This window comes from Manacus candei, unplaced genomic scaffold (assembly GCF_025592945.1).
Source record: "Manacus candei isolate 608988 ecotype Guabito, Panama unplaced genomic scaffold, ASM2559294v1 h1tg000050l, whole genome shotgun sequence".
Lineage (NCBI taxonomy): Eukaryota > Metazoa > Chordata > Aves > Passeriformes > Pipridae > Manacus > Manacus candei.
In genome coordinates this window covers 35,767,956-35,787,438 of record NW_026138098.1, presented here as the reverse complement: position 1 = coordinate 35,787,438, position 19,483 = coordinate 35,767,956, and the positions used below count along the sequence as shown (strand labels likewise).

The 19,483-nt window shown below is 43.9% G+C and overlaps 2 protein-coding genes across 15 annotated transcripts in view; one reads left to right on the top strand and one right to left on the bottom strand.

Annotated features, from left to right (window-relative positions):
- LOC127476606 (uncharacterized) overlaps window positions 1-19,483 on the top strand; it is a 623,146-nt gene that overhangs the window by 7,051 nt on the left and 596,612 nt on the right. The gene's annotated exons all lie outside the window — the stretch shown is intronic.
- The window catches only part of PCDH15 (protocadherin related 15), a 670,595-nt gene that overhangs the window by 360,406 nt on the left and 290,706 nt on the right, over window positions 1-19,483 (bottom strand). For all 14 annotated transcript variants that reach the window (XR_007906667.1, XM_051799597.1, XM_051799600.1 and 11 more), the window contains one exon: window positions 18,415-18,474. The gene's annotated coding sequence lies outside the window, so the exon portion shown is untranslated. The remainder of the gene's footprint in view (window positions 1-18,414; window positions 18,475-19,483) is intronic.

Here is a 19,483-nt window from a genome sequence, read left to right as displayed (position 1 = left end):
TCTCTCTTTTTTTCTCTCTTTTTCTCTCTCTTTCTTTCTCTTTTTTTCTCTCTTTTTCTCTCTCTCTCTTTCTTTCTCTCTTTTTTTCTCTCTCTCTCTTTCTCTTTCTTTCTCTCTCTCTCTTTCTTTCTCTCTTTTTTTCTCTCTCTTTCTCTTTCTTTCTCTCTTTCTCTTTCTTTCTCTCTCTCTCTTTCTTTCTCTCTTTTTTCTCTCTCTTTCTCTTTCTTTCTCTCTTTCTCTTTCTTTCTCTCTTTTTTTCTCTCTCTTTCTCTTTCTTTCTCTTTCTCTCTTTTTTTCTCTCTCTCTTTCTTTCTCTCTTTCTCTCTTTTTTTCTCTCTCTTTCTCTTTCTTTCTCTCTTTCTCTCTTTTTTTCTCTCTTTCTCTTTCTTTCTCTCTTTTTCTTTCTTTCTCTCTCTTTCTTTCTCTCTTTCTCTCTCTCTTTTTTTTCTGTCTTTCCAATATATTGCAGAGCAAGCACTAAAGGTCAGTTTACTGCATCTTATGTGTTATTTTTGCTGAGAAAAGGCAGGAAAATCAAACTACCAGGGTGAGGCCTCTTGCAATAGTAGCTAATGCAACTAAACTTGCTGCTGTTCCAATTTCTGACCTAAAGCCTTCTGATGGAGGCTCTTGCAATTCTAGCTGGTAACAAATAGCTGCATTTGTCAAGCTCCAGGAGGCATTACTTGAGGTAATGGTGAGATTTCCATTAAGAAAACCTTGACATAATCTGTGTTTTATCTTCCAAACGACATCCACGGGCTCAAAAGACAAGCCCAGAGTTAATACCATTTCACTGAGCCAGAAACATGGATCAGCCCTGGTTTTCAATGAGACTCCCTGTAATTAAGTGGGCAGGAGAAAATTATCTCTGGCAATCACCTGGGAAATTCCAAACAGCAGGAGAACCACGAGGTTCCTGGGCATCAGCCTGGTAGGAAGATGACTGCACTCTTTGTAAACCCAGTTCCTGCCAGAGCCTTTGATCCAAACACCACCAGCTCCCTTAAAACAGCAAATGTGTGAACGTTTCCTAAATGTATTCACAGGTATTTATAAAAGCAAATCCAATGGAGGTTTGCACAGCATGTGGCTTCATACTGGTCATCAGAGAATTCTGAGCTCTGGAATGAACTGAGTTAGAAAATTTCCATGAATCCCATTAGTCATTTCTGGGATACAATGTGTGCTACCAGGGGTTTAAATCCAAATTGTGATACACGGGGTTTTTTTGCCACTTACAAAACTAAAGAGCTGACAAGGAACAGCTGTAAGCCAGAAAGCAAATACAGAAAGCAACTGTTGGGAAATTAGGCAGCACAGGAAACCCACAATAACATGCAACAATTTGACTTGAACACTCATTCCATCCCAAATCAGGCTTTCTTCTGCCTCTTTCAATATGTAGCACCTCCTGATACGCTTCCCCAGAGAATCATTTCCATCCGGGAACACCTACAGCAGCAATTCTAAATAAACCATGGCCTGCCTTGTTTGTGCATCATTTAGTTTCATATACTTCAGGGACAATTGCAAAAGGAGAGTTGGCCTGCCAGGTGACAGCTTGCCAGGGAGAATAATTGGCATGGTGCTTGGAGGTGCACGGCGCGTGCGGCACCGGGCGCTCCATCACGGGCTAACAGGGAAGGCTAACGGCCCAGTCAGCTGCCAGGTCACAATATTCCCATTCCTCCTGAAGCAGAAGGTCTGGAGTGGAATGCTAAGTATTCCATTTATCATGGTAAAACGTGTTTATTGTGATTTGTGGCAGGGGTGAGAGAGGCCGACCCTTGGCACGGGCGTTCACGTTATTCCCTCCTAGAGCTGACAAATGGTTTTGAGCCACAAGGAGAGTTCAAGGAGGGGCAAAGAGATCTGTGTTTGCACATATCTGCATATAAATGCATATTATGCACAGGTTGCCCAGACAAGTTGCAGTTGCATCATCCCTGGAAGTGTCCAAGGCCAGGCTGGACAGGGCTTGGAGCAACCTGGGCTAGTGGAAGGTGTCCCTGCCCATGAAATAATATGGTCTTTAAGGTCCCTTCCAACCCAAACCACTCCAGGATTCTATGGCAAGAACTATGCAAAAGTTAGGATAAAGTGTGACTTAATATAAAAAGGAAATCCCTCAAATGTTCACTGTGTTTTAAAGATATCACTGTGGGCTATATTAACACATGCTGCCTGTCACTCCAGTTTTCAAAACACTTCCCAGGATCCCAAAGCAAACCCTACAGTGTAAGTAAATAAAAAGTTCTGCTTTTCCTTCCATCCAGACAGCAGTCCCCACAGAATCTTTTTTACATTTTGCACCAAGTATTCAAGATTCAACAGTGGCAGAGTCATAAGAAGAGCAATCAGCAAGCAGGTTGCCTGGTGTTAATTATTGACATCTTTGTGTGCAGTTAAAAACCCCCAATGCTGCTGGATTTACCAACAGCTTGCAGGCATCCTATTGCTAAGTATGCAAAGGCAAAGAAGGAGAAAAAAATTCAGGGACAGTCTTAGCTAGAAAGCAGAATAGGAGTGATTCAGCTCCAAGGCAGTTGGAAGGTGAAGAGCAGCCAACTCTGGTGCTTAGCTGAGCTATAAACGTGAAGACAAGGAGATGAAGCCCATTTCCCAGAGGGTATTTGAGAAAGACAACAGCTGCCAAATTCCTATGGTTTATCCACTGTTTCTCACCTGTCCTTTCATGGCAGCCAGTTTCTCTCAGTGCCTTTGGGCAGCATCCACATCCCATGCTTTTGGAAATGCAGCCACATTTCTTTGCCTCCAGACTTGATGACAGCTCTGAGGAACTGCAGCTGGTTGCAGAAAGGACTCACCTTCAAAATAGGAGCTTGGCAACCTGCTCAAACATCTCTGGAGTGATACAGATGCAAAATATTCGTCCTCCTTTTCTATTCTGGCCTTACTTCCTCTGCCTATTCCTTTTGTGCCTCTGTTACTCATCCCACAAGCTCTGTGGGCAGCTTTTCCACCTGGCGTGCCTGCAAAAGAATTTATTAGCTCTCATGCCCTCCTCAGACTGTTCTCCCAACCCTTTCCTGGCACACCTTCCTGTTCAACCTGCCAGGTATTGATCTTTTCCATTTTCTTCTCTTGGACACGGCCCCGGCTTTCTGCAGCCCTCTTGTATTTCTAGCAACTATCAATTCCCTGCTTGCAACTGGGGAAGGTCCCTTTTGGGTTTTCTCCTATCTTTTTTGATAGTTAGCATGTTCAGAACATCCCCTATGACACCTCCAAATTGTATCCACGCCATCTTTGAGAATTTAAGTTGAGGGTTGTTCCTAACTAAGTTAAAAAAAAAAAAAAGAGAAAAAGTTGGAAAAAGTTGTTTCCTTTTATTAAATTAATAGAATCAGGGAATTGTTAAGGTTGGAAAAGACCTGTAAGATTATCAAACCCAACTGTCAATCCAGCACGGGGTTCACCACTAAACCTTGTGTTCAAGTGCCACATCCTCACGTTTTTTGAACACTTACAGGGATGGTGACTCCACCACTGCCCTGGGCAGCCCCTGACAACCAGGAAGAAATCCTGCATTCAGATTAAATGTGATGGTTTTGGTGGACTTTACTGGCACTACTGACAAACCTTTCCAAGCACACACTCTCCAGTCCAGTGTTTGTATTCCAGAATATCATGGAGATAAAAAATAAGGCATTTAGAGCTCAATAAATTAAAGAGTGTAAGAGACCTTTGTGCATTTACTGGATGGTTATTCCCTAGTAACAAATCCATGTTTTTTGATGGACAATGAACGAGCACAATAAAAAATAAACATGGATTTAAATCTTCTTTTCACCCTGCTGTCAGTGGCTTAGGTTTACATAACCAAATTTAAGCAACCAAGACTAAAATCTCAACCAGGGGCCAGGTTTTAAGGAGAAGGTCCTCTCATTCTTGGCCAATCCCAGTTTGCCACATCCTCTCATGGTGTCATTTTAGCCCAACTCAACAAGGGTTTGCTCTCCACATCTGTTTAGTTCTTGGCCTCCCAGTTGTTCCCTCAGTGTGAGGAACACCCAAAGCTGGTGCTGGCAGAAGCCCAGTTAGGAAAAAGGTAACAACCACCACATCTCATTTTTTCCTAATTATCTAAAGTGCTATACAAAGATAACAAGTTCTCACCATTATCAGGATCTCAATGACTAAAAGCAGCAATTTAGAAACTCCACACTCAATTATTTTCTTTTCATAAAGTAAAATTAATGTTAGCAAACTATTTAGATACTGGGCTTTTACAGTTTTTTTTTAATTAAAATTATAAAATTAAAGTCAAATTACAACACAAAGGCAATTAAGGGAAATAGCTAAAATAATATCAGATCTTCACTGACTGAGAATTTAAATGAGGCATTAATCAGTCAAAGACAATATTGGAAAATAGAACCATCTTGTACCTTATTCATAATGACCAGAACCATCCACGAGAGACAAATCTCAGCACCATTAAAAAAACTCTTTAGAAATTATTTAAAATATCTGAAATGTGCAAAGGCAAAGAATTCTGCCTTTACAACATCTCTAAGCTTATGAAAAGCCTGGGGCCAAGTAATAAGTAGTAGTTTTGTAGCTGTTGATACAGACATTTCTCCAGAAAATTCTTCTGCTCTGACTTGTACCAAATGGATGGTACTGACAGGGCCCATGAACAGAGCCATTCTCCACCCCAAATCCTTCTTTTATTTTTCCCTTTTTTCTCATCCTCTCAAGAGATTCCTTATTCCCTATAAATCCTACCATTCAGAAAGTTTTTTCCATTGTGCTTATAAATTAAGGTCACCTCAAAACTTAAGATAGTTACGTTGTAAACATAAAACTTCAGATGATTCAAAGACAACAAGGAGAACTCGTGTGCTACTGGATAGTTGGGGAAAATATTTTGATGTTCTGTACTTTCCTGAGAGAGCTTATCAAAGCAGAAAACCCCTTTTGTTTTATATATTTTTATAACCTTATCCCATCTGCAAGTTGCTAGGAATAATTAACTGCAGAGCTGCTGAAGTGGTGGAGTATTTTGAGGCACAGATTTGTCACGTTCTCTGCCAGGTGGTAGAGAGGACTCAGATTATATGTTATAGTGGACAAAAAGTGAATCTTCCTGGCTAAACTGCTCATCAGCTGCTCACTGACCTCCCCTAGGGCAACCACAGGTATGCCTTAATCACAGAAAGTGCTGGAATGGCCGAAGATCAGAAGTGTGGCACAGGCAGGAGAGAAATGACAGGCACAGAAAATTTCATAGAGTCAGGAAAGACGTGTCCCTAAAGAGCCAGGCAGCACAAATCACCCAGCAAGCAGCACATCAGTCCCCAGCTCCTGCTCCAGCCTGTGGTGTCACCCAGGAGGATCTTTCAGCAGTACACTTTCTCCTCCCAAGCTGATTATATGCATTTCTTTCACACTCTGGCTCCAGCTCATCTCCTCACCCTCCCTGCTAATTGGTTTCCATGCCCAAAACACATTGGCAGAGCCTCTTCTCCTCATCTTATCCCAGTACTTGTCATCTCCACGTGTCAAGTGGAGGCAACTAATTCTCATCAATCCACTTCTCGCTTTCCAGCAGCTTCTTTGCTGTTTGACCCCGCTGCAAGGTTCTCCAGAAATATTCCAGACAGCTGTGGCTGAGTGTTCTCCAAGTCAGTGTTCCCCAAAAGCTGACTGGAGGTGTCTGTGCTTTGCTGCACCCCTGCAATATGACAACAGTGTTCTCTGGGAGCCCAAATGTGGTCTCACAGAATGTCTGATGCTGCCAGGATAACATTCCAGCATTTATTGCCTTATCTCACCATATGCAGCTCCAAGGCATTGTTACTTTTATCCCTGCACATGTGGTTTTCAGTTATTATCCTACCTGGACTTTATTTTTAATCTGCAGCATTTTTTTTGCATATTACTGGATTTACAATGATTAAATCTTCCTACACAGACCCTTAGAAACTTGGCCCAAAAGCACAGCTCATCCATATGATTTTAAACGTGCTCTCACTGTTATTTTCTATTTGTAGCTTTGTCAATTTAATATCAACAGAAAATTTATGCTACTTTGAAACCAGGTATTCATCAAGTCTTTCAGGCAGAGAGGCAGGCAGAGGCATCCCTGGTGAGAGGGTGTTCTCCACCACTGTTAAATATGTCCCAGTTTAATCAAAAGAAGTCCTTCATCATTTCATTACTATTTATCTTGCACTACTTCACAATGGTTCAGTCCTTGATACTTTCCCAAAGGAATTCCTAATCACTGCCACAGCTTTCCCACGGCATCCCACCTGTACAGGCATCAGGCTTTGAGTTACTGCATGGAATTATTCCCTGCTTTAATCCCAATTTTCTACTGAACAAATCCTCTCATTTTCCAAATTACAATCATCTTACAGATTCTGGTGCTAACAACGAGTTCCTTGCCCTGCAACACAAAAGCTCGATTGAAGCCATAGCTTACAGATGCTTGGGGAAGCTTCAGAATGGGTATATACTGCATTTCTTTGCACCAATGGCTCTATTAAAACATGAGAACCTCTCCTGTCAGGGGAGAGCTCTGCCCACCCATGCTGGGTCTTTGTCCAGGGAGGAGAGTAAGAATAGGAAAGCACACAGTGGTTCCTCCCAGGAGTAATCTCCAGCAGCTTGTTAATTAGAGAAGCTGAGGTTATATTCTCATGGTTACTGGCCAGTGATGGATTCTCCCTTCATGACATCAGCCAGGCACTTCCTGAAGTCCAACCAGGCAGGGAGCTCTGCAAAGTAACTACACACATGGAAGGACCTTCTCTGCTTTATCGTGACCCCGGAATCTTATCTTTTAGGTTCACTGTGTGCTCCCCAACTCTTATATTCAGGATTTTGTGCTATCATACAGCATTCAGTTTTCACTCTTCCAGCCTCTGCTGTTATTCTTGGTAAGCCCTTCCACACTTTTGATCATTGTTGCCCTTTCTCTCCACCTTCAACAGGTCTCCAGTAACTCCCTTTGAGTGACCAAAACTGCACCACGTACCCCATCTGACAATACACTTCCTATTTCAAACTCTGTTCTGTTTCCACTAACTCCAATTTTTAATTTTACTTTCTTGACTGTCAAAGGACTCTTAGTCATAGTTTTTAGCCAGAACAAAAATCCCCATCTTAACCCTTGTGCTGTTTCAGGGCAGCAGCACTTCACTGTTTTACCTTCCCTGACTACCATGGCATTCACTGTTTCCTCACAGAAACACCCAGGACTAAAAAGCTCTCCTTCAATCACCATCCCTAAAGATTTAGCACTGACAGCAAACTTCACACCTCTGGAATTCCCAGATCCTGGGCTCCTGTCTCCAGTGGCTGTGACCATGGCTTCCCCAGGCTCTCCTCTTAGCACTGCAAACAACTTCTGTTCATATCTAACTTTGTTCTTTTTTATTAATTAAAGCACATACACAGCTGAAAGGCAACTACATTCCAATCCTGCAGCTGTCCTGTACCACTGCCAGGTTGTATTCCCACTATCCCTTGAACATTTGCCTGTTCTTGGTCAAGTAATAGTTCTGCCAGGTTGCATTCCCATTATCTCTTGAACATCTCCCTGTTCTTGGTCAAATAGTTCAATCACCTCTCAACACACTGCACTTGCCCTTCAGAACACAAGATGTTTTCCATGTAAAATCCTGCTCCAGCTCCTTTACCCACCCCTGCTTTCTCAATTTCCCTGACTGCTGAGAAAAGCAGGGAGGACCTGACCTTCCTTGGAGCCAGGACTGAGCTCTCAGAATAAATATTCATAGGCTGGGTCTGCTCTGCTGACCACTGTGACCCAGAACCCTGGTACTGCCTTTGAGCCAGATTTTAATTAACTGCTTCAAAACTTTGTTACTTTGTATTTCTGTTTTCTTTGCCAGACTTTCCCCCATTTGTCAGAACAGCTGTTTGTGCCTCATTCAGGTTGTTGTCTTCCTCCAAAATTAAAATGCAGAAATCAGAAATCGAGCCTGTGATAACTCATTGCCATTACAATCAATTCAGCCCTGGTGTGGTTGTCCTTCTCATCCCTGTGCCTCCACGTCCTACTTGCTCTTTTCTTTGGGCACTTGATTTCAGCCCCTGAAATGTGGTTGAAAACTTCCTTGGAGCAATCCTGGTGTGCACTCTGACAGCTCCAAGACGCCAAACAAAGCTAAAAATCAGATGGTTTTGATAATGTGGTTCAGGCTTTCTGTTCCATGTGGTGGTGAACTCCAGTGTCCCTCCTTTGGCTGTGCATTGCTGTCTGCACCAAACCTCCTCACAACCTGGAAAGGGGGTCTGCTCTGCTTTCCAGGGTGTGTCTCCTATTTAGAGGAGTGCAGAATAAATCAAAAAATGAACTGTCTTCCACTAGAGAATCACAGAATCTTGGAATGGTTTGGGTTGGAAGGGACCTTAAAGCTGCATCCTCCACTGTGTATAACCTGCTTCTGAAAGGAAGCCCAAGGGGATTTTTTTCAAATCTCTGGTTTTTTTGAAAGAAACAGCAAAGTGGTGACATTGACTCTTAACCCCAAGAAAGGCAAAGTATAGCCATAATGAGCCAAAAAGTACTATTATGCTCTAAGCAAGCCTGCAGCTGCACTTCTTTTTGATTCAACAACTGACAACCACAATTAGGGCTAAAAGGAGAAGAACCAGAGAATCTGAAGCAAAAATTGCAGAACAAAAACCAACGCAGTGCTACGAAATATAAAACCCATTAGGACAATAAAGCAGCAGGAAGCCAGTGAAATCTCAGGGCTGACAGATAATGGGGGAAAAAGAGGCCAGAGTTTATATTTCTCTTTTCCATCTGGAGAGTTTGGGATTAGATTTCCTTCCAGTATCTGAAGGGGCCTACGAGGAGTCTGGGGAGGGACCCTGCATCAGGAACTGCAGTCACAGGACAAGGGGGAATGGGTTCAAACTGAAAGAGGGGACATTTAGGTTGGATATTGAAAAGAAATTCTTGGCTGTGAGGGTGGGGAGGCCCTGGCACAGGTTGCCCAGAGAAGCTGTGGCTGCCCCTGGATCCCTGGAAGTGTCCAAGGCCAGGTTGGACGGGGCTTGGAGCAACCTGGGCTGGTGGGAGGTGTCCCTGCCCATGGCAGGGAGTGGAACAAGTTCCTTAAGGTCCCTTCCCACACAAACCATTCTGGGATTCTATGACTCCATGAAATACCTTGCTAAGGGAAGCCACCAAGGAAATATTAATCTATTTTTTAATATTTTCGATATTTAGAATGATATGCAGAAATGTCACAATATGTTGGCATTTTTAAATGCTCATTAACGTTCAGTTCAACTCACCAAGTCAGCACAAAGCTGCCAGTCCCCAAAAAGGGAAGCAAGAAAGATTTTCTTGATGTCTCCTTTTCTTTAGAGTTCAAGAGATCTAGGAGGATCAAACACTTCTGAAATATTTTTAGAAGCCCTAGATTCTATTATTTACATTATTTTTCCCCTTGTGTGTTAAAGATGATGTGTTAGAACAGTTCCTATCTTTTCTCTCTCTACCTGAATTTCCTTTGCAATGGAAACAAAGAAATCCAGAAGCTGAAGACTGTGGCTCACTGGAGTGACTGAAACTGCCTTTAGTCAGGTGAAAATCACAAGGAAATGCAAGTATTTAAAAAAATATGTATCTGTCAACACCAAACTTGTGATTTTACTTTCATACAGGATACCTGTCTCCTAGTTCTCAAATCAGTTGCAGACTCTCTTGCTTTGATTCCAGCTTCAAAGAGAAATTTGGTATTTGTTCTTTGAGGAAGGAAAATTCCTTATCATGCCTCTGATGTCTTATTACATAACCAAAAAAACCCCTCAACTTTATAGGGGCAAGATTAAATAATATCATCAGCAGTAATTTATTTACCAAAAGAGTTTATTAGCAATGGTAGAGCTGGATGGAGCAGGAAAGTGGGTAAATAAATAAATTGAAACTTGCCCTCTAAAACTACTGATTGCCTTCATATAATTACCAAGACAAATGTTCTCCAGTGAGGAAATACAGAGGTTCTTTCACATCTGTCACAAACAACACTCTTTGTGGTTCACAGGTGCAAAAAATGCATAGATTGAATACGTATTAAATTCAGTCCACAATCACAGTGGCAGTCTTCTGAGTTCTTTATTAAATTGAGGGAGTCAGAAGTTTCCCTCCAAGGACTGTGCTGAATGTATTCCTTATTTGTTAGCAGAACTACAAGCTATTTTAACTTGTCTAATTGTTTTAATTCTCATCGGGATCTGTAACAATAGGACAAGGAGTGATGGGTTCAAACTGAAAGAGGGGAAATTTAGGTTACAAATATGCTGGAAATCCTTCCCTGTGAGGGTGGGGAGGCTCTGGCACAGGTTGCCCAGAGAAGCTGTGGCTGCCCCTGGATCCCTGGCAGTGTCCAAGGCCAGGTTGGATGGGATTTGGAGTGACCTGGGAGAGTGGGAGGTGTCCCTGCCCATGGCAGGGGTGGGACTGGATGAGCTTTAAGGTGCTTCCCACCCAAACCATTCTGGGATTCCATGATTGCATGATTTAAAATCCTCACTCTGCTCAAACAGCTGGCACCAGCTCAGGGTTGGCAGACAGTTTTCTTGCTCCCACCTCCCACCCCTGTTCTGGGCAGAGTTTCTTCAAATGCTGAATAGACTATTGGCAGTGTCACTGCCTCGTTGCATTAAAAGACAAAGACTATTCCTTCCTCAACACCTAAGGATGCTCTCATTATCCCATGCCTGTGTTTATACTGGTAATTAAACCAGCTAAATCCATCCAACAACCCAAACCCAGTTATAAACCCAGGCTTTGATTTGATGACATTCCACAGGCAGACTAAGCCCACGACACTTTAGCTTCTTTCAGATACTTCTGAATGCTTTAAGAGTCCTCAGATTCCCCCCCCCTCCAAGTATATTCACACTTAAACTCTTTTGACTTTGCTGGAGAAGTCTAAGTTGGGATGATCATAAGACCAGGCTAAGAGGTGGCAAAAAGGACAGAGAAAGGCAAGCTAGTTCAGCATTTTTATACCAAAGAGCCTCTCCCTTGGCTCATACACCTGTAGTGTCTCTCCTGTTCATACACACTGAGTAGGGACTCTAAATAGCATAACAAAATAATATGGAATGGGCCACAATCTCCACAATGCTCTGAATTGGGCCCATTTGGTTTTAAAGCTTCTCCTTAAAAACCACTTTTTGCTATTTCTCTGCTTAAGCTTGAGATTCCAACGTTCAGAGGGAAAAAAAAAAAGTCAGTGAAGGAGTATTTTTTATCTCAACTGCCAAATCACACAGCAAGGGAACTAGAAAACATGTCTTTTATCTTAGTCCTTGTCCCTCCCATCCCTATCCCGTGATTTGAGACAGTCTGCAGCCAATGTTGCTGTTTGCATTTGAACACCACTCCTCTCTGGAGGTGTGTTTAGGGAAAAGGATATATAGGAAAAGCCTCTTGCTGGTCTAAATCTCTGAACACGTTCTCTTCACAGAATCATAGAATGGTCTGGCTTGGAAGGGACCTCAAAGGGACCTCCACACCCCTGCCATGGGCAGGGACACCTCCCACTAGCCCAGGTTGCTCCAAGCTCTGTCCAACCTTGCCTTGGGCAATTCCAGGGATGGGGCAGCCACAGCTTCTCTGGTCAAGCTTCCCAATCTTATCTTATGGCTTATATTTTTCAGGTCATATAAGAAAATTATTATAGATCTGATTTATACCTTGAAACTCCGTGCTTAGATTTCTGAACAGTACACCCATTTCTGCCACATCGTACTCCCACCTGTGGATGACCTGGTGTACCTGCGTTCCCCAGGTAATTTTCCTGGTGCAGGAGGCCCTAACACTTCCAAGACAACAGACAGAAACACAGCAGCAGGTGGCTGCATCCCTGCTGAGCCTCCTGCTCCACCTAACAGCCATTCTGAGTAAGAACGTAAGAGGGACAAGAAAAATCCAGCCCCCCACTGACACACCAAGCACCTGCAGCTCAGAAAGCCAGCCTGGGGGTTCTGCACACTGTCACATTTGAGGCTGACCTGAACACTGCACCAGAGAAAAGAGACTGCAGAATGAATTGTCCATGTGAATTATGGATCTGGGAACATCTGTGACATTTTCATCCTAGAGATGTTACTAATGCTGTTTATAATCCGAGATGACTCAAGGGTTTCAGCCCACTGCCTTTCATTCCCTGTCCAGCCCCTTCAGAGCTGCAGCTGGAACAAGGAACAGGAACAAGTGATGGATGCCACATGACTCTCCACAACACCCCCAAAATCCAGCAGGATTTGTTTCTGAGCTCCACAGGAGCCAGAACCTCTCACCTTGGTAAGGAGGACAGTGCCACTAAAGAAAGGAACTTTGCTCCTTATGAGGAATGTGCTGGGATGCAGCAGGTGTCCAACAGCTCCTGGGGCTCTGGAGACACCTGGCCCAGGGCAGGCAGGGCATGGACAGAGCAAACAGCCTCCTTGGCTCTGCTGAATGTCCCCCCAAAGCACCTGGATCACCTGCTGCTCTGTCTCTGGCAGTTTAGGAGAGGCTGCTCCTACATGCTGACACGAACCCTGGGAGCACAGGGATTCCTGCTTGATTCTTACAGCATTAAAAATGAAAGCATTAAAAATGAAAGCCTTTCCAAAAAAAAAAAAAAAAAAACAAAACCAAAAACAATCCAAAGCTTCAAACTTCACTCAGCATCACATGGAAGTGGGCAGGAGTGATGATGCACTGAGCTATTCAAATGCTTGACTTTCTTACCAAAACTCTGCCAAATGTTACTTGAGCACTTGGAGCTGCTGCTGGGGGTACTGAGAGCAGGGAGAGCATCTTCTCCCAGGGGAGAGACCATTTCAAGGCTCCCAAATTGCAGAAAATACTAAATTCCAATTCAGGAATTTCCAAGTTGTTAATGACCATAAAAGTTACCAATGTTGCAAGTACAGAGTGACAATTCCTGTGGCAGTGACAGCCAAGGCTCTGAACTGGGGAGAGACATCAGGGAGCTGCTGCCTTCATCTGAGCCACATGAAGGAGAGACTAAACCAGGGAGCAGGAAAAATGACTTGTGAGAAAATCAGCCTGGCTGGAATTCTGCTCCCATTTAGATAAAAAAACCCCTCTCTTTGATTCTAGACAAATCAACTCAGCCAATGTTCAGCTCTGAGAAATTTCTCCAAATACCTGAGCCCACTGAGGATTATCTTGGTCTCCATCAAGGTAAACAATCCGGGAGCATTTTTAATCAGCAATCACAGAGAACTGATAGAAAAACAGACCTTTAAAATGGCAATGAAAGAGAAAGAGGTGATTCTGATACAATCCCATTACATTTCAGCTCCAGCACTGGGAGTTGTTTTAGTTTTGGCTGTACAACTGCTGAGAATCCACAAGAGCCCAGGCCAAGGCCCCGGTACCTGCCCTCATCTCCACTCACATGTACCACCTAGTCCAGGTTTCTGCTAAGGGACACCAGTCCTCCTCCTGCCCCCCAGCCTGAATAACCTCAGCTGTGACAAACTGCATATTTATGTATTAATTACTGCCTTAAGCAGCAGTTACAAACCCAAACAAAATCACGCATCAGTGGCCAGCGAGCGAGGCCCCGCTGGAGCTGAGCAGCTCTGCTTTCATCCTAAACAAAGACTCAGGAAGGAACCACAGTTCCAAGAGGCCAGGAATTAAGAGGAACTGTAATTTCCTTGATGTATTTTATTTCAGTGCATAAATACATACATACATACATATATATATATATATATGGAACGACGGCGCTTTCTTTCATAAATAATATATGAGTGTATGTCAAGAAACTGATAAATGGAGATGTAGATACCACACACCATCCCAAGGGATCTCTTAGTGCCTGTCAAGTTAGGCAGCAATGTCCTTTTCTGTCTTGTAGGCACCTCCATGGTCAGAACCCATGTGAGAGCAGAAGAACTTTATGGGCTGAGCAGTCAATGAAGAGGAACTGTTTTTAATCTACATCTGTTGTATTATTTAAGGAGAACATCAGAATTTATACCCTGTATCACATAAAGGCATGCAGAGAGGGAGTTGTGTAGGAAAGCCATCTGCAGGTATAATTAGTGTTAAGAGCAACATATTTGTGGGAAACGTATCCTGACTGACTCAGTTACCTGGGGAAAATCAGAACAAAATTAGGCCTCTGTTACCTGCAAAAAGCACTTCTGATCCAAAAATCAAACAGACAGCAATTAACAGATACCAGCCACTTTGTCCTGCCCTGGCTTAAGGCTGATGTGTTACTGGCAGACCCCTTCAGGTTGATGCTAACATGGATTATCCACCTCTCAACATCCACTCTCATAAAACTTGGCTGCATTTGTGCAGCAGTAAAACCCCCTGACATTTCTCACCAAATACTGGAATGGTCACTGGGGGGGTGAAGGCAGCACGTTCCTCACGGACAGTGGGAAGCCCAGATGTGCAAATGGGGCCTGGGGCACTGTAAAGCACTCCCAGAATTTGGGAGCTGGTCATCCCTGGCCTTGTGTCAGTGCACAGGGTCAGGCAGAGGAGAAGCTGAGAGAACAATTCGCCAGTTGGGAGCTTCCAACAGCAGCTGCTAAGGAGAAGACCTGGTGTGTGGGAAGACAGTGAAGAAAGGAGTCATAGAATCACAGGATCCCTGAGGTTGGAAAACACCTCCAAGGTCACCGAGTCCCCCCTGTGCCCGATGCCCACCTTGTCCCCCAGCCCAGAGCACTGAGTGCCACGGCCAGGCCTTCCTGGGACACCTCCAGGGATGGGCACTGCAAACCTCCCTGGGCAGCCCCTGCCAAGGCCTGACCACCCTTTCCAGCAACAAATTCCTCCTGATATCAAAAGCAGGAAAATTCCTTTCCCATTCTCCCAAAGGGTGTCCAACTCATGAGCACAGCCCTCTCTCCTGTATCTGCCTGCATCACACATGTACCCATCTCACCTTTTTCCTACTGCTGTTACCTGTAGTTACCTGGGTTAATTCCCTGGGTGTTTTCTTACACTTTCCTTACACTCATTTCTGTGCCCATAAGCTCCTATAAGGTGGCCAATGTTTCCATTCCTCTTCCTGTTTAAATCTCACAGATCTCAGTAATTATAAAATATTTTGCTGTAAGTGACAACTTTCAGTGGTTTATTTGTGCTTCAGGACTTTGATAACAGACAAATTCTTCTGTGATTCCCCAAATCCCCAGTCAACTGGAAAATTAAGATGAATGCAAAGCTGCAGATCTATGGAAATTCATTTCTCATCTCCACTATCCCCAGCTAAGTTTCAAAGCCAATTGACTAATTCTGGATGCCCCAGTGAGCAGAGCCAGGTCTAGTTACTTCTGTGGCTTTGCTTGTGTCACTGCACAACTGCAAGAACTGACAACATTTCTGTCTTTTGGGGAGTATAATTTAGGAAAAGAATCACTTTGTGGAGAAATGGCCCAGTGCTGAGATACAATTCAACTAAAGCCCAAACTGCAGAGCCTTTAAAACTATCTATAACTGTATCCTGAACAGGGAAAATAAATTTATGGGTGTACAGGGGAGAGACAAATCATGGAGATAAGTATCATATATAAATCTACAGAGGCTACATAATTACTGCATCAGAGATCCATGATAAATCTTATTCTCCTGGTGAGGACAGAGATACTGATCCATCAGGGGTGTCTGTGGAAGAGTGCTGCAGTGCAGGTCAGACATGCACTTCTGAAGTGACTGTCCTCGCTGTCCCCACGCCACAGCACACTGGGGTGCACTGCAGAGAGCTCTGGGAGCACAAAACCTGCATTCCTGGAGGATAAAACTATGAAATCCAGGAATGGCATGGCTGTCCCAGCTGCTGAGGGCCAGCCCCTTCAGGGAGCAGGTACAGACAGTCTGCATGAAACCTCTTGGACGTGTTGGGTAGAGGTTGGATCCCCAGCAGGAACTGTTCCAACCTACAACACACCTCAGTCCATCCAAAACATCCCACGGTGGGTCCGTGGCTGGTTGTTGGCCCAGGAGCAGCCCCTGGACTCCAGCCAGTTTTAATTTACTTCACTTCAAAGACAAACCCCAATGTCTTATAAACACCTCTCAGAAGCTCCCTGGGAGAAGCACGGGATCGTTTCCCTCCCTAAAACACACAGCCCAGACATGCTGCCATTTCCCTAGCTGGATAAGCACTGGGATTGCAGGCAGCTCTGCTGAGTGAGGCACATGGCAACTGCCAGGGAATAAAGGGCAAAAGAGCTAAACATGAATTTATATTAATTTCTCAGAGGGATGCCAAGCACCAGGGCTTGAGCTGAAGCCTTGCCATAATTTAAAGACAACATTTCTACTTGCAGCTGGGTTTCTCCAAGAAACATGGTTCACATAATCCTACCACACCACTGCCTTCTTGTCCTTCCCCAAAAAATCCTGATAGCAGTATCAAAGCTATTAAGATGCAAATCACTTCAGGAAAGCAGCAGCCAGATAGAGGAGAGTGATTCCCAAACATCCCTATGAGGGGGATGTGCTGCATTACACTTCATGTTCTTTAAACACAAGGAAAGGCCATGGAAGAGACAGTTGTTCCAACTCTCTGGGAGAGGGAAATGCCTGGCAAGGGCCCCCAGAGCCCAGTGAGGAGACACAAACCCATAAGGACCTTGGAATTCCCCCACTCTTTTATTCAGAGCAAGACTTTCAAGTTCAGAAGCATTTCTGCAGTGCATCTGTAAGGATGATCTCTCCCTGAAAATGGTTTTTAACAAGAATTTACTGAAAGAGGATAAATAGCCATACATTTGATGCCCTGATAACTTTGTGCCATAACTCTTATCACCTGTAATAAAGCAGGCAGGCTCTTAGAAAGGAATGTTATATCCTTGCTTTTGTGCTCTTAAAAGCTGCGACTACCAATCCCTATATTAAAATCTGAATTTCTGCCATTGTAGATATGTTTTTTCCCTTTCCAGAGAGTGTGGAAAACAGCTCTAGGAGCATCTCTGCAGTTATTTTAAAGCCAGAGCCAGCCACTGCTGCAACCTCATTTCCCTCGGTCTAACTCGATCCACGAGACCTGTAGAGGGCAGTGGATAAAAGAAAATAAAGCACCAGCAACAGCAATAAATGTTAAATAAAAATTTAAAAAATTGGGATCTCATCTAATTACCCCCTTATATTGAAAAGCTTCCAGGTAATTCCATGGATTAATGGATTACTGCAATGGGATTTTTCCAAGCCCAAATCCTAGGCTCTCTGGCAGATTGCACTGACAGGTTTTACAGCAGCACTCTTCCCTTGAGATTTATTTATTTTTTTTTTTCAAACAGGAACCACTTCCTTGCAGCTCAGCTAAAATGTGCAGCAGGCCCTTTGACTTCCATGGTGCTCCTGGGCAAACAAGACTTCCCCTTCCTCCATGGAGAGTCCATTAAACAGAAAAAAAAGGAACAAAACAATTCAGCAAAGCTGGGTGTTTACACAATGTGCAACAGTAAACCATTAGTGTTCAATTTAATATCGAGTTAATATCAAACCAGCCAGGACCTAGAGCAGAAAACAACTTCTTGGATAATTCCTCTTTGGTTCTCAAGCATGTAGAGGAGGCAGAATCAGAATCACACTGCTGATAACTTCATTAGACATGTGACCGTGGCAAATACAATGAACTCATTACTGATGGAATACATAAAATCTAGGATAAACTTAAATTAGGCACAGCAGATAAAAGCATTACAGTAGATACAGTACACTCTGCCTTATCTTGCACATAAGAGTGTTAATCAATACAGCACCAGGCCCTGATTACCTCATTTCAGCTGTGCTTTAGTAACTTCTCACAGCTTTGTTGTGCAGCTCTGAAACTGGCTCTGCAATTACCAGGGGCAGAGCTGTCCACACCTCAGTTAATGCCCTGTTTATCTGCAGAATGCCGATTAGATCTGCAAACACAGCTAAAAACACCAGGAGCTGAGAAGGCAACAAAACAAGGCTTGCCAATTTGGGTGCTAAAAGGTGATGCCAGGGCTCTGAGGGTGTTAATACTCAAAGGCACCACTGCCTGGAGCTGCTGGAGTGGGGAACTGGGAGCTGCTCCAGCCTCCCAGTGAGCCACTGGTTCTTGCTGCAGGAAACCCCCTCCAAAAAACCAGAGAGCAGGAGTCAGCAATGCATTATTGTTCTTTCCAGACTCCTGGCTGACTCACCACTGTTATAAATTGCCACTGCTCCCAAGAAGTCAGACACTGACAATTTACTCTCACCTGCTGCATTTTTTAACCCTGTTTGTGATTTTTTTTTTACTTTTTTTTCCTGCCCCGTGATGGTCTCATCCCTTTTTTCCATCAGTGTTCCCTGTTGTATCAATTCCCTCAGATTTAAAAAGGGCTAGAGAGCTGCTTTGGCAATTCCCATTTGTGAAAATACACACTTACATGGACTTCTGAGCCTTCTTCATACTCCACAGAGTTGCTGCAGCGTCACACAGAGAGAGCCTATAGGAATGAAAAGTTGGGACAATATTATTCATGCTCAGAACAGAACGAAAGTCAATAATTTTTCTATCATCCATTATATAGATCTCTATATGTCACGAAGGCAGGGACAGCAGACAAGGAGACAACTGTCTCCTTGGAGAAGTTCACTTTAGGTGATGGCACTCTCCCTTTCAGGAGGAGGAAATGCAAAGGCAGAGCAAGAAAGTGAGGAGAAGTTCAAGGTGAATGTAAAAGGCAGATGCAAACAAGAACGAACAGTAAGAATATGCCACAGGCGTGGTGGAATTAGTTGAAGGTTGGACTTGAGGATCTTGGAGGTCCTTTCCAACCTTAATGATTCTGTGATTCTGTGAGATCATGATTCAAACACTGAGCTCCAAAAGGGTGGCAATGAAGAAGGAACAGATGTGTGGCAAGGCCTTGCAGCAGTAGTTCTGCATGAAAACAGCCTTGGGCTGATTGAGTAGAAATATGCCACGTGTTCATCACTCAGTGAAGGTGCCCAGAGCCACATCCACAGAGGAGGGCACACTTTTTCTTGAGGGGAAAAGCACTGCTAGTGGGACTTTCACTCTTTTAAGCTAGAACAGGTTACACTGCACTCTTCCCACTGGCTGGAACCTTTTGCCAGGAGGTTGTTCCTCTTCTACCACGCAGCCTTTACCCTCATCTCTCACTTGCACTCAAACAGATTAAATCAAAGCCCAGCTTTCAAACACCTTGAGAAGTTCTTACCTCCCAACCACAAAGAGTAAGAAATGGATGAGAGGTTGGATCTTCCCACTGGGAAGACACACCCCTAGTGCCTGCTGGAAGAGGAGGGGGTGATCAGAGGCATGGAGAAGAATGACTCCACAGGTGCATCATCTCAAGGACCTGCTCACACCCCAAAATCTCCTCAGGTGTGAGCCAGTAACTGCCTGGCCCAGGCAGAGAGGCCAAAACTGAAACAAACCAGGCAGAATTAAAGAATCCTCTACAAGCAGCTGAGACAACCCCAACCTTC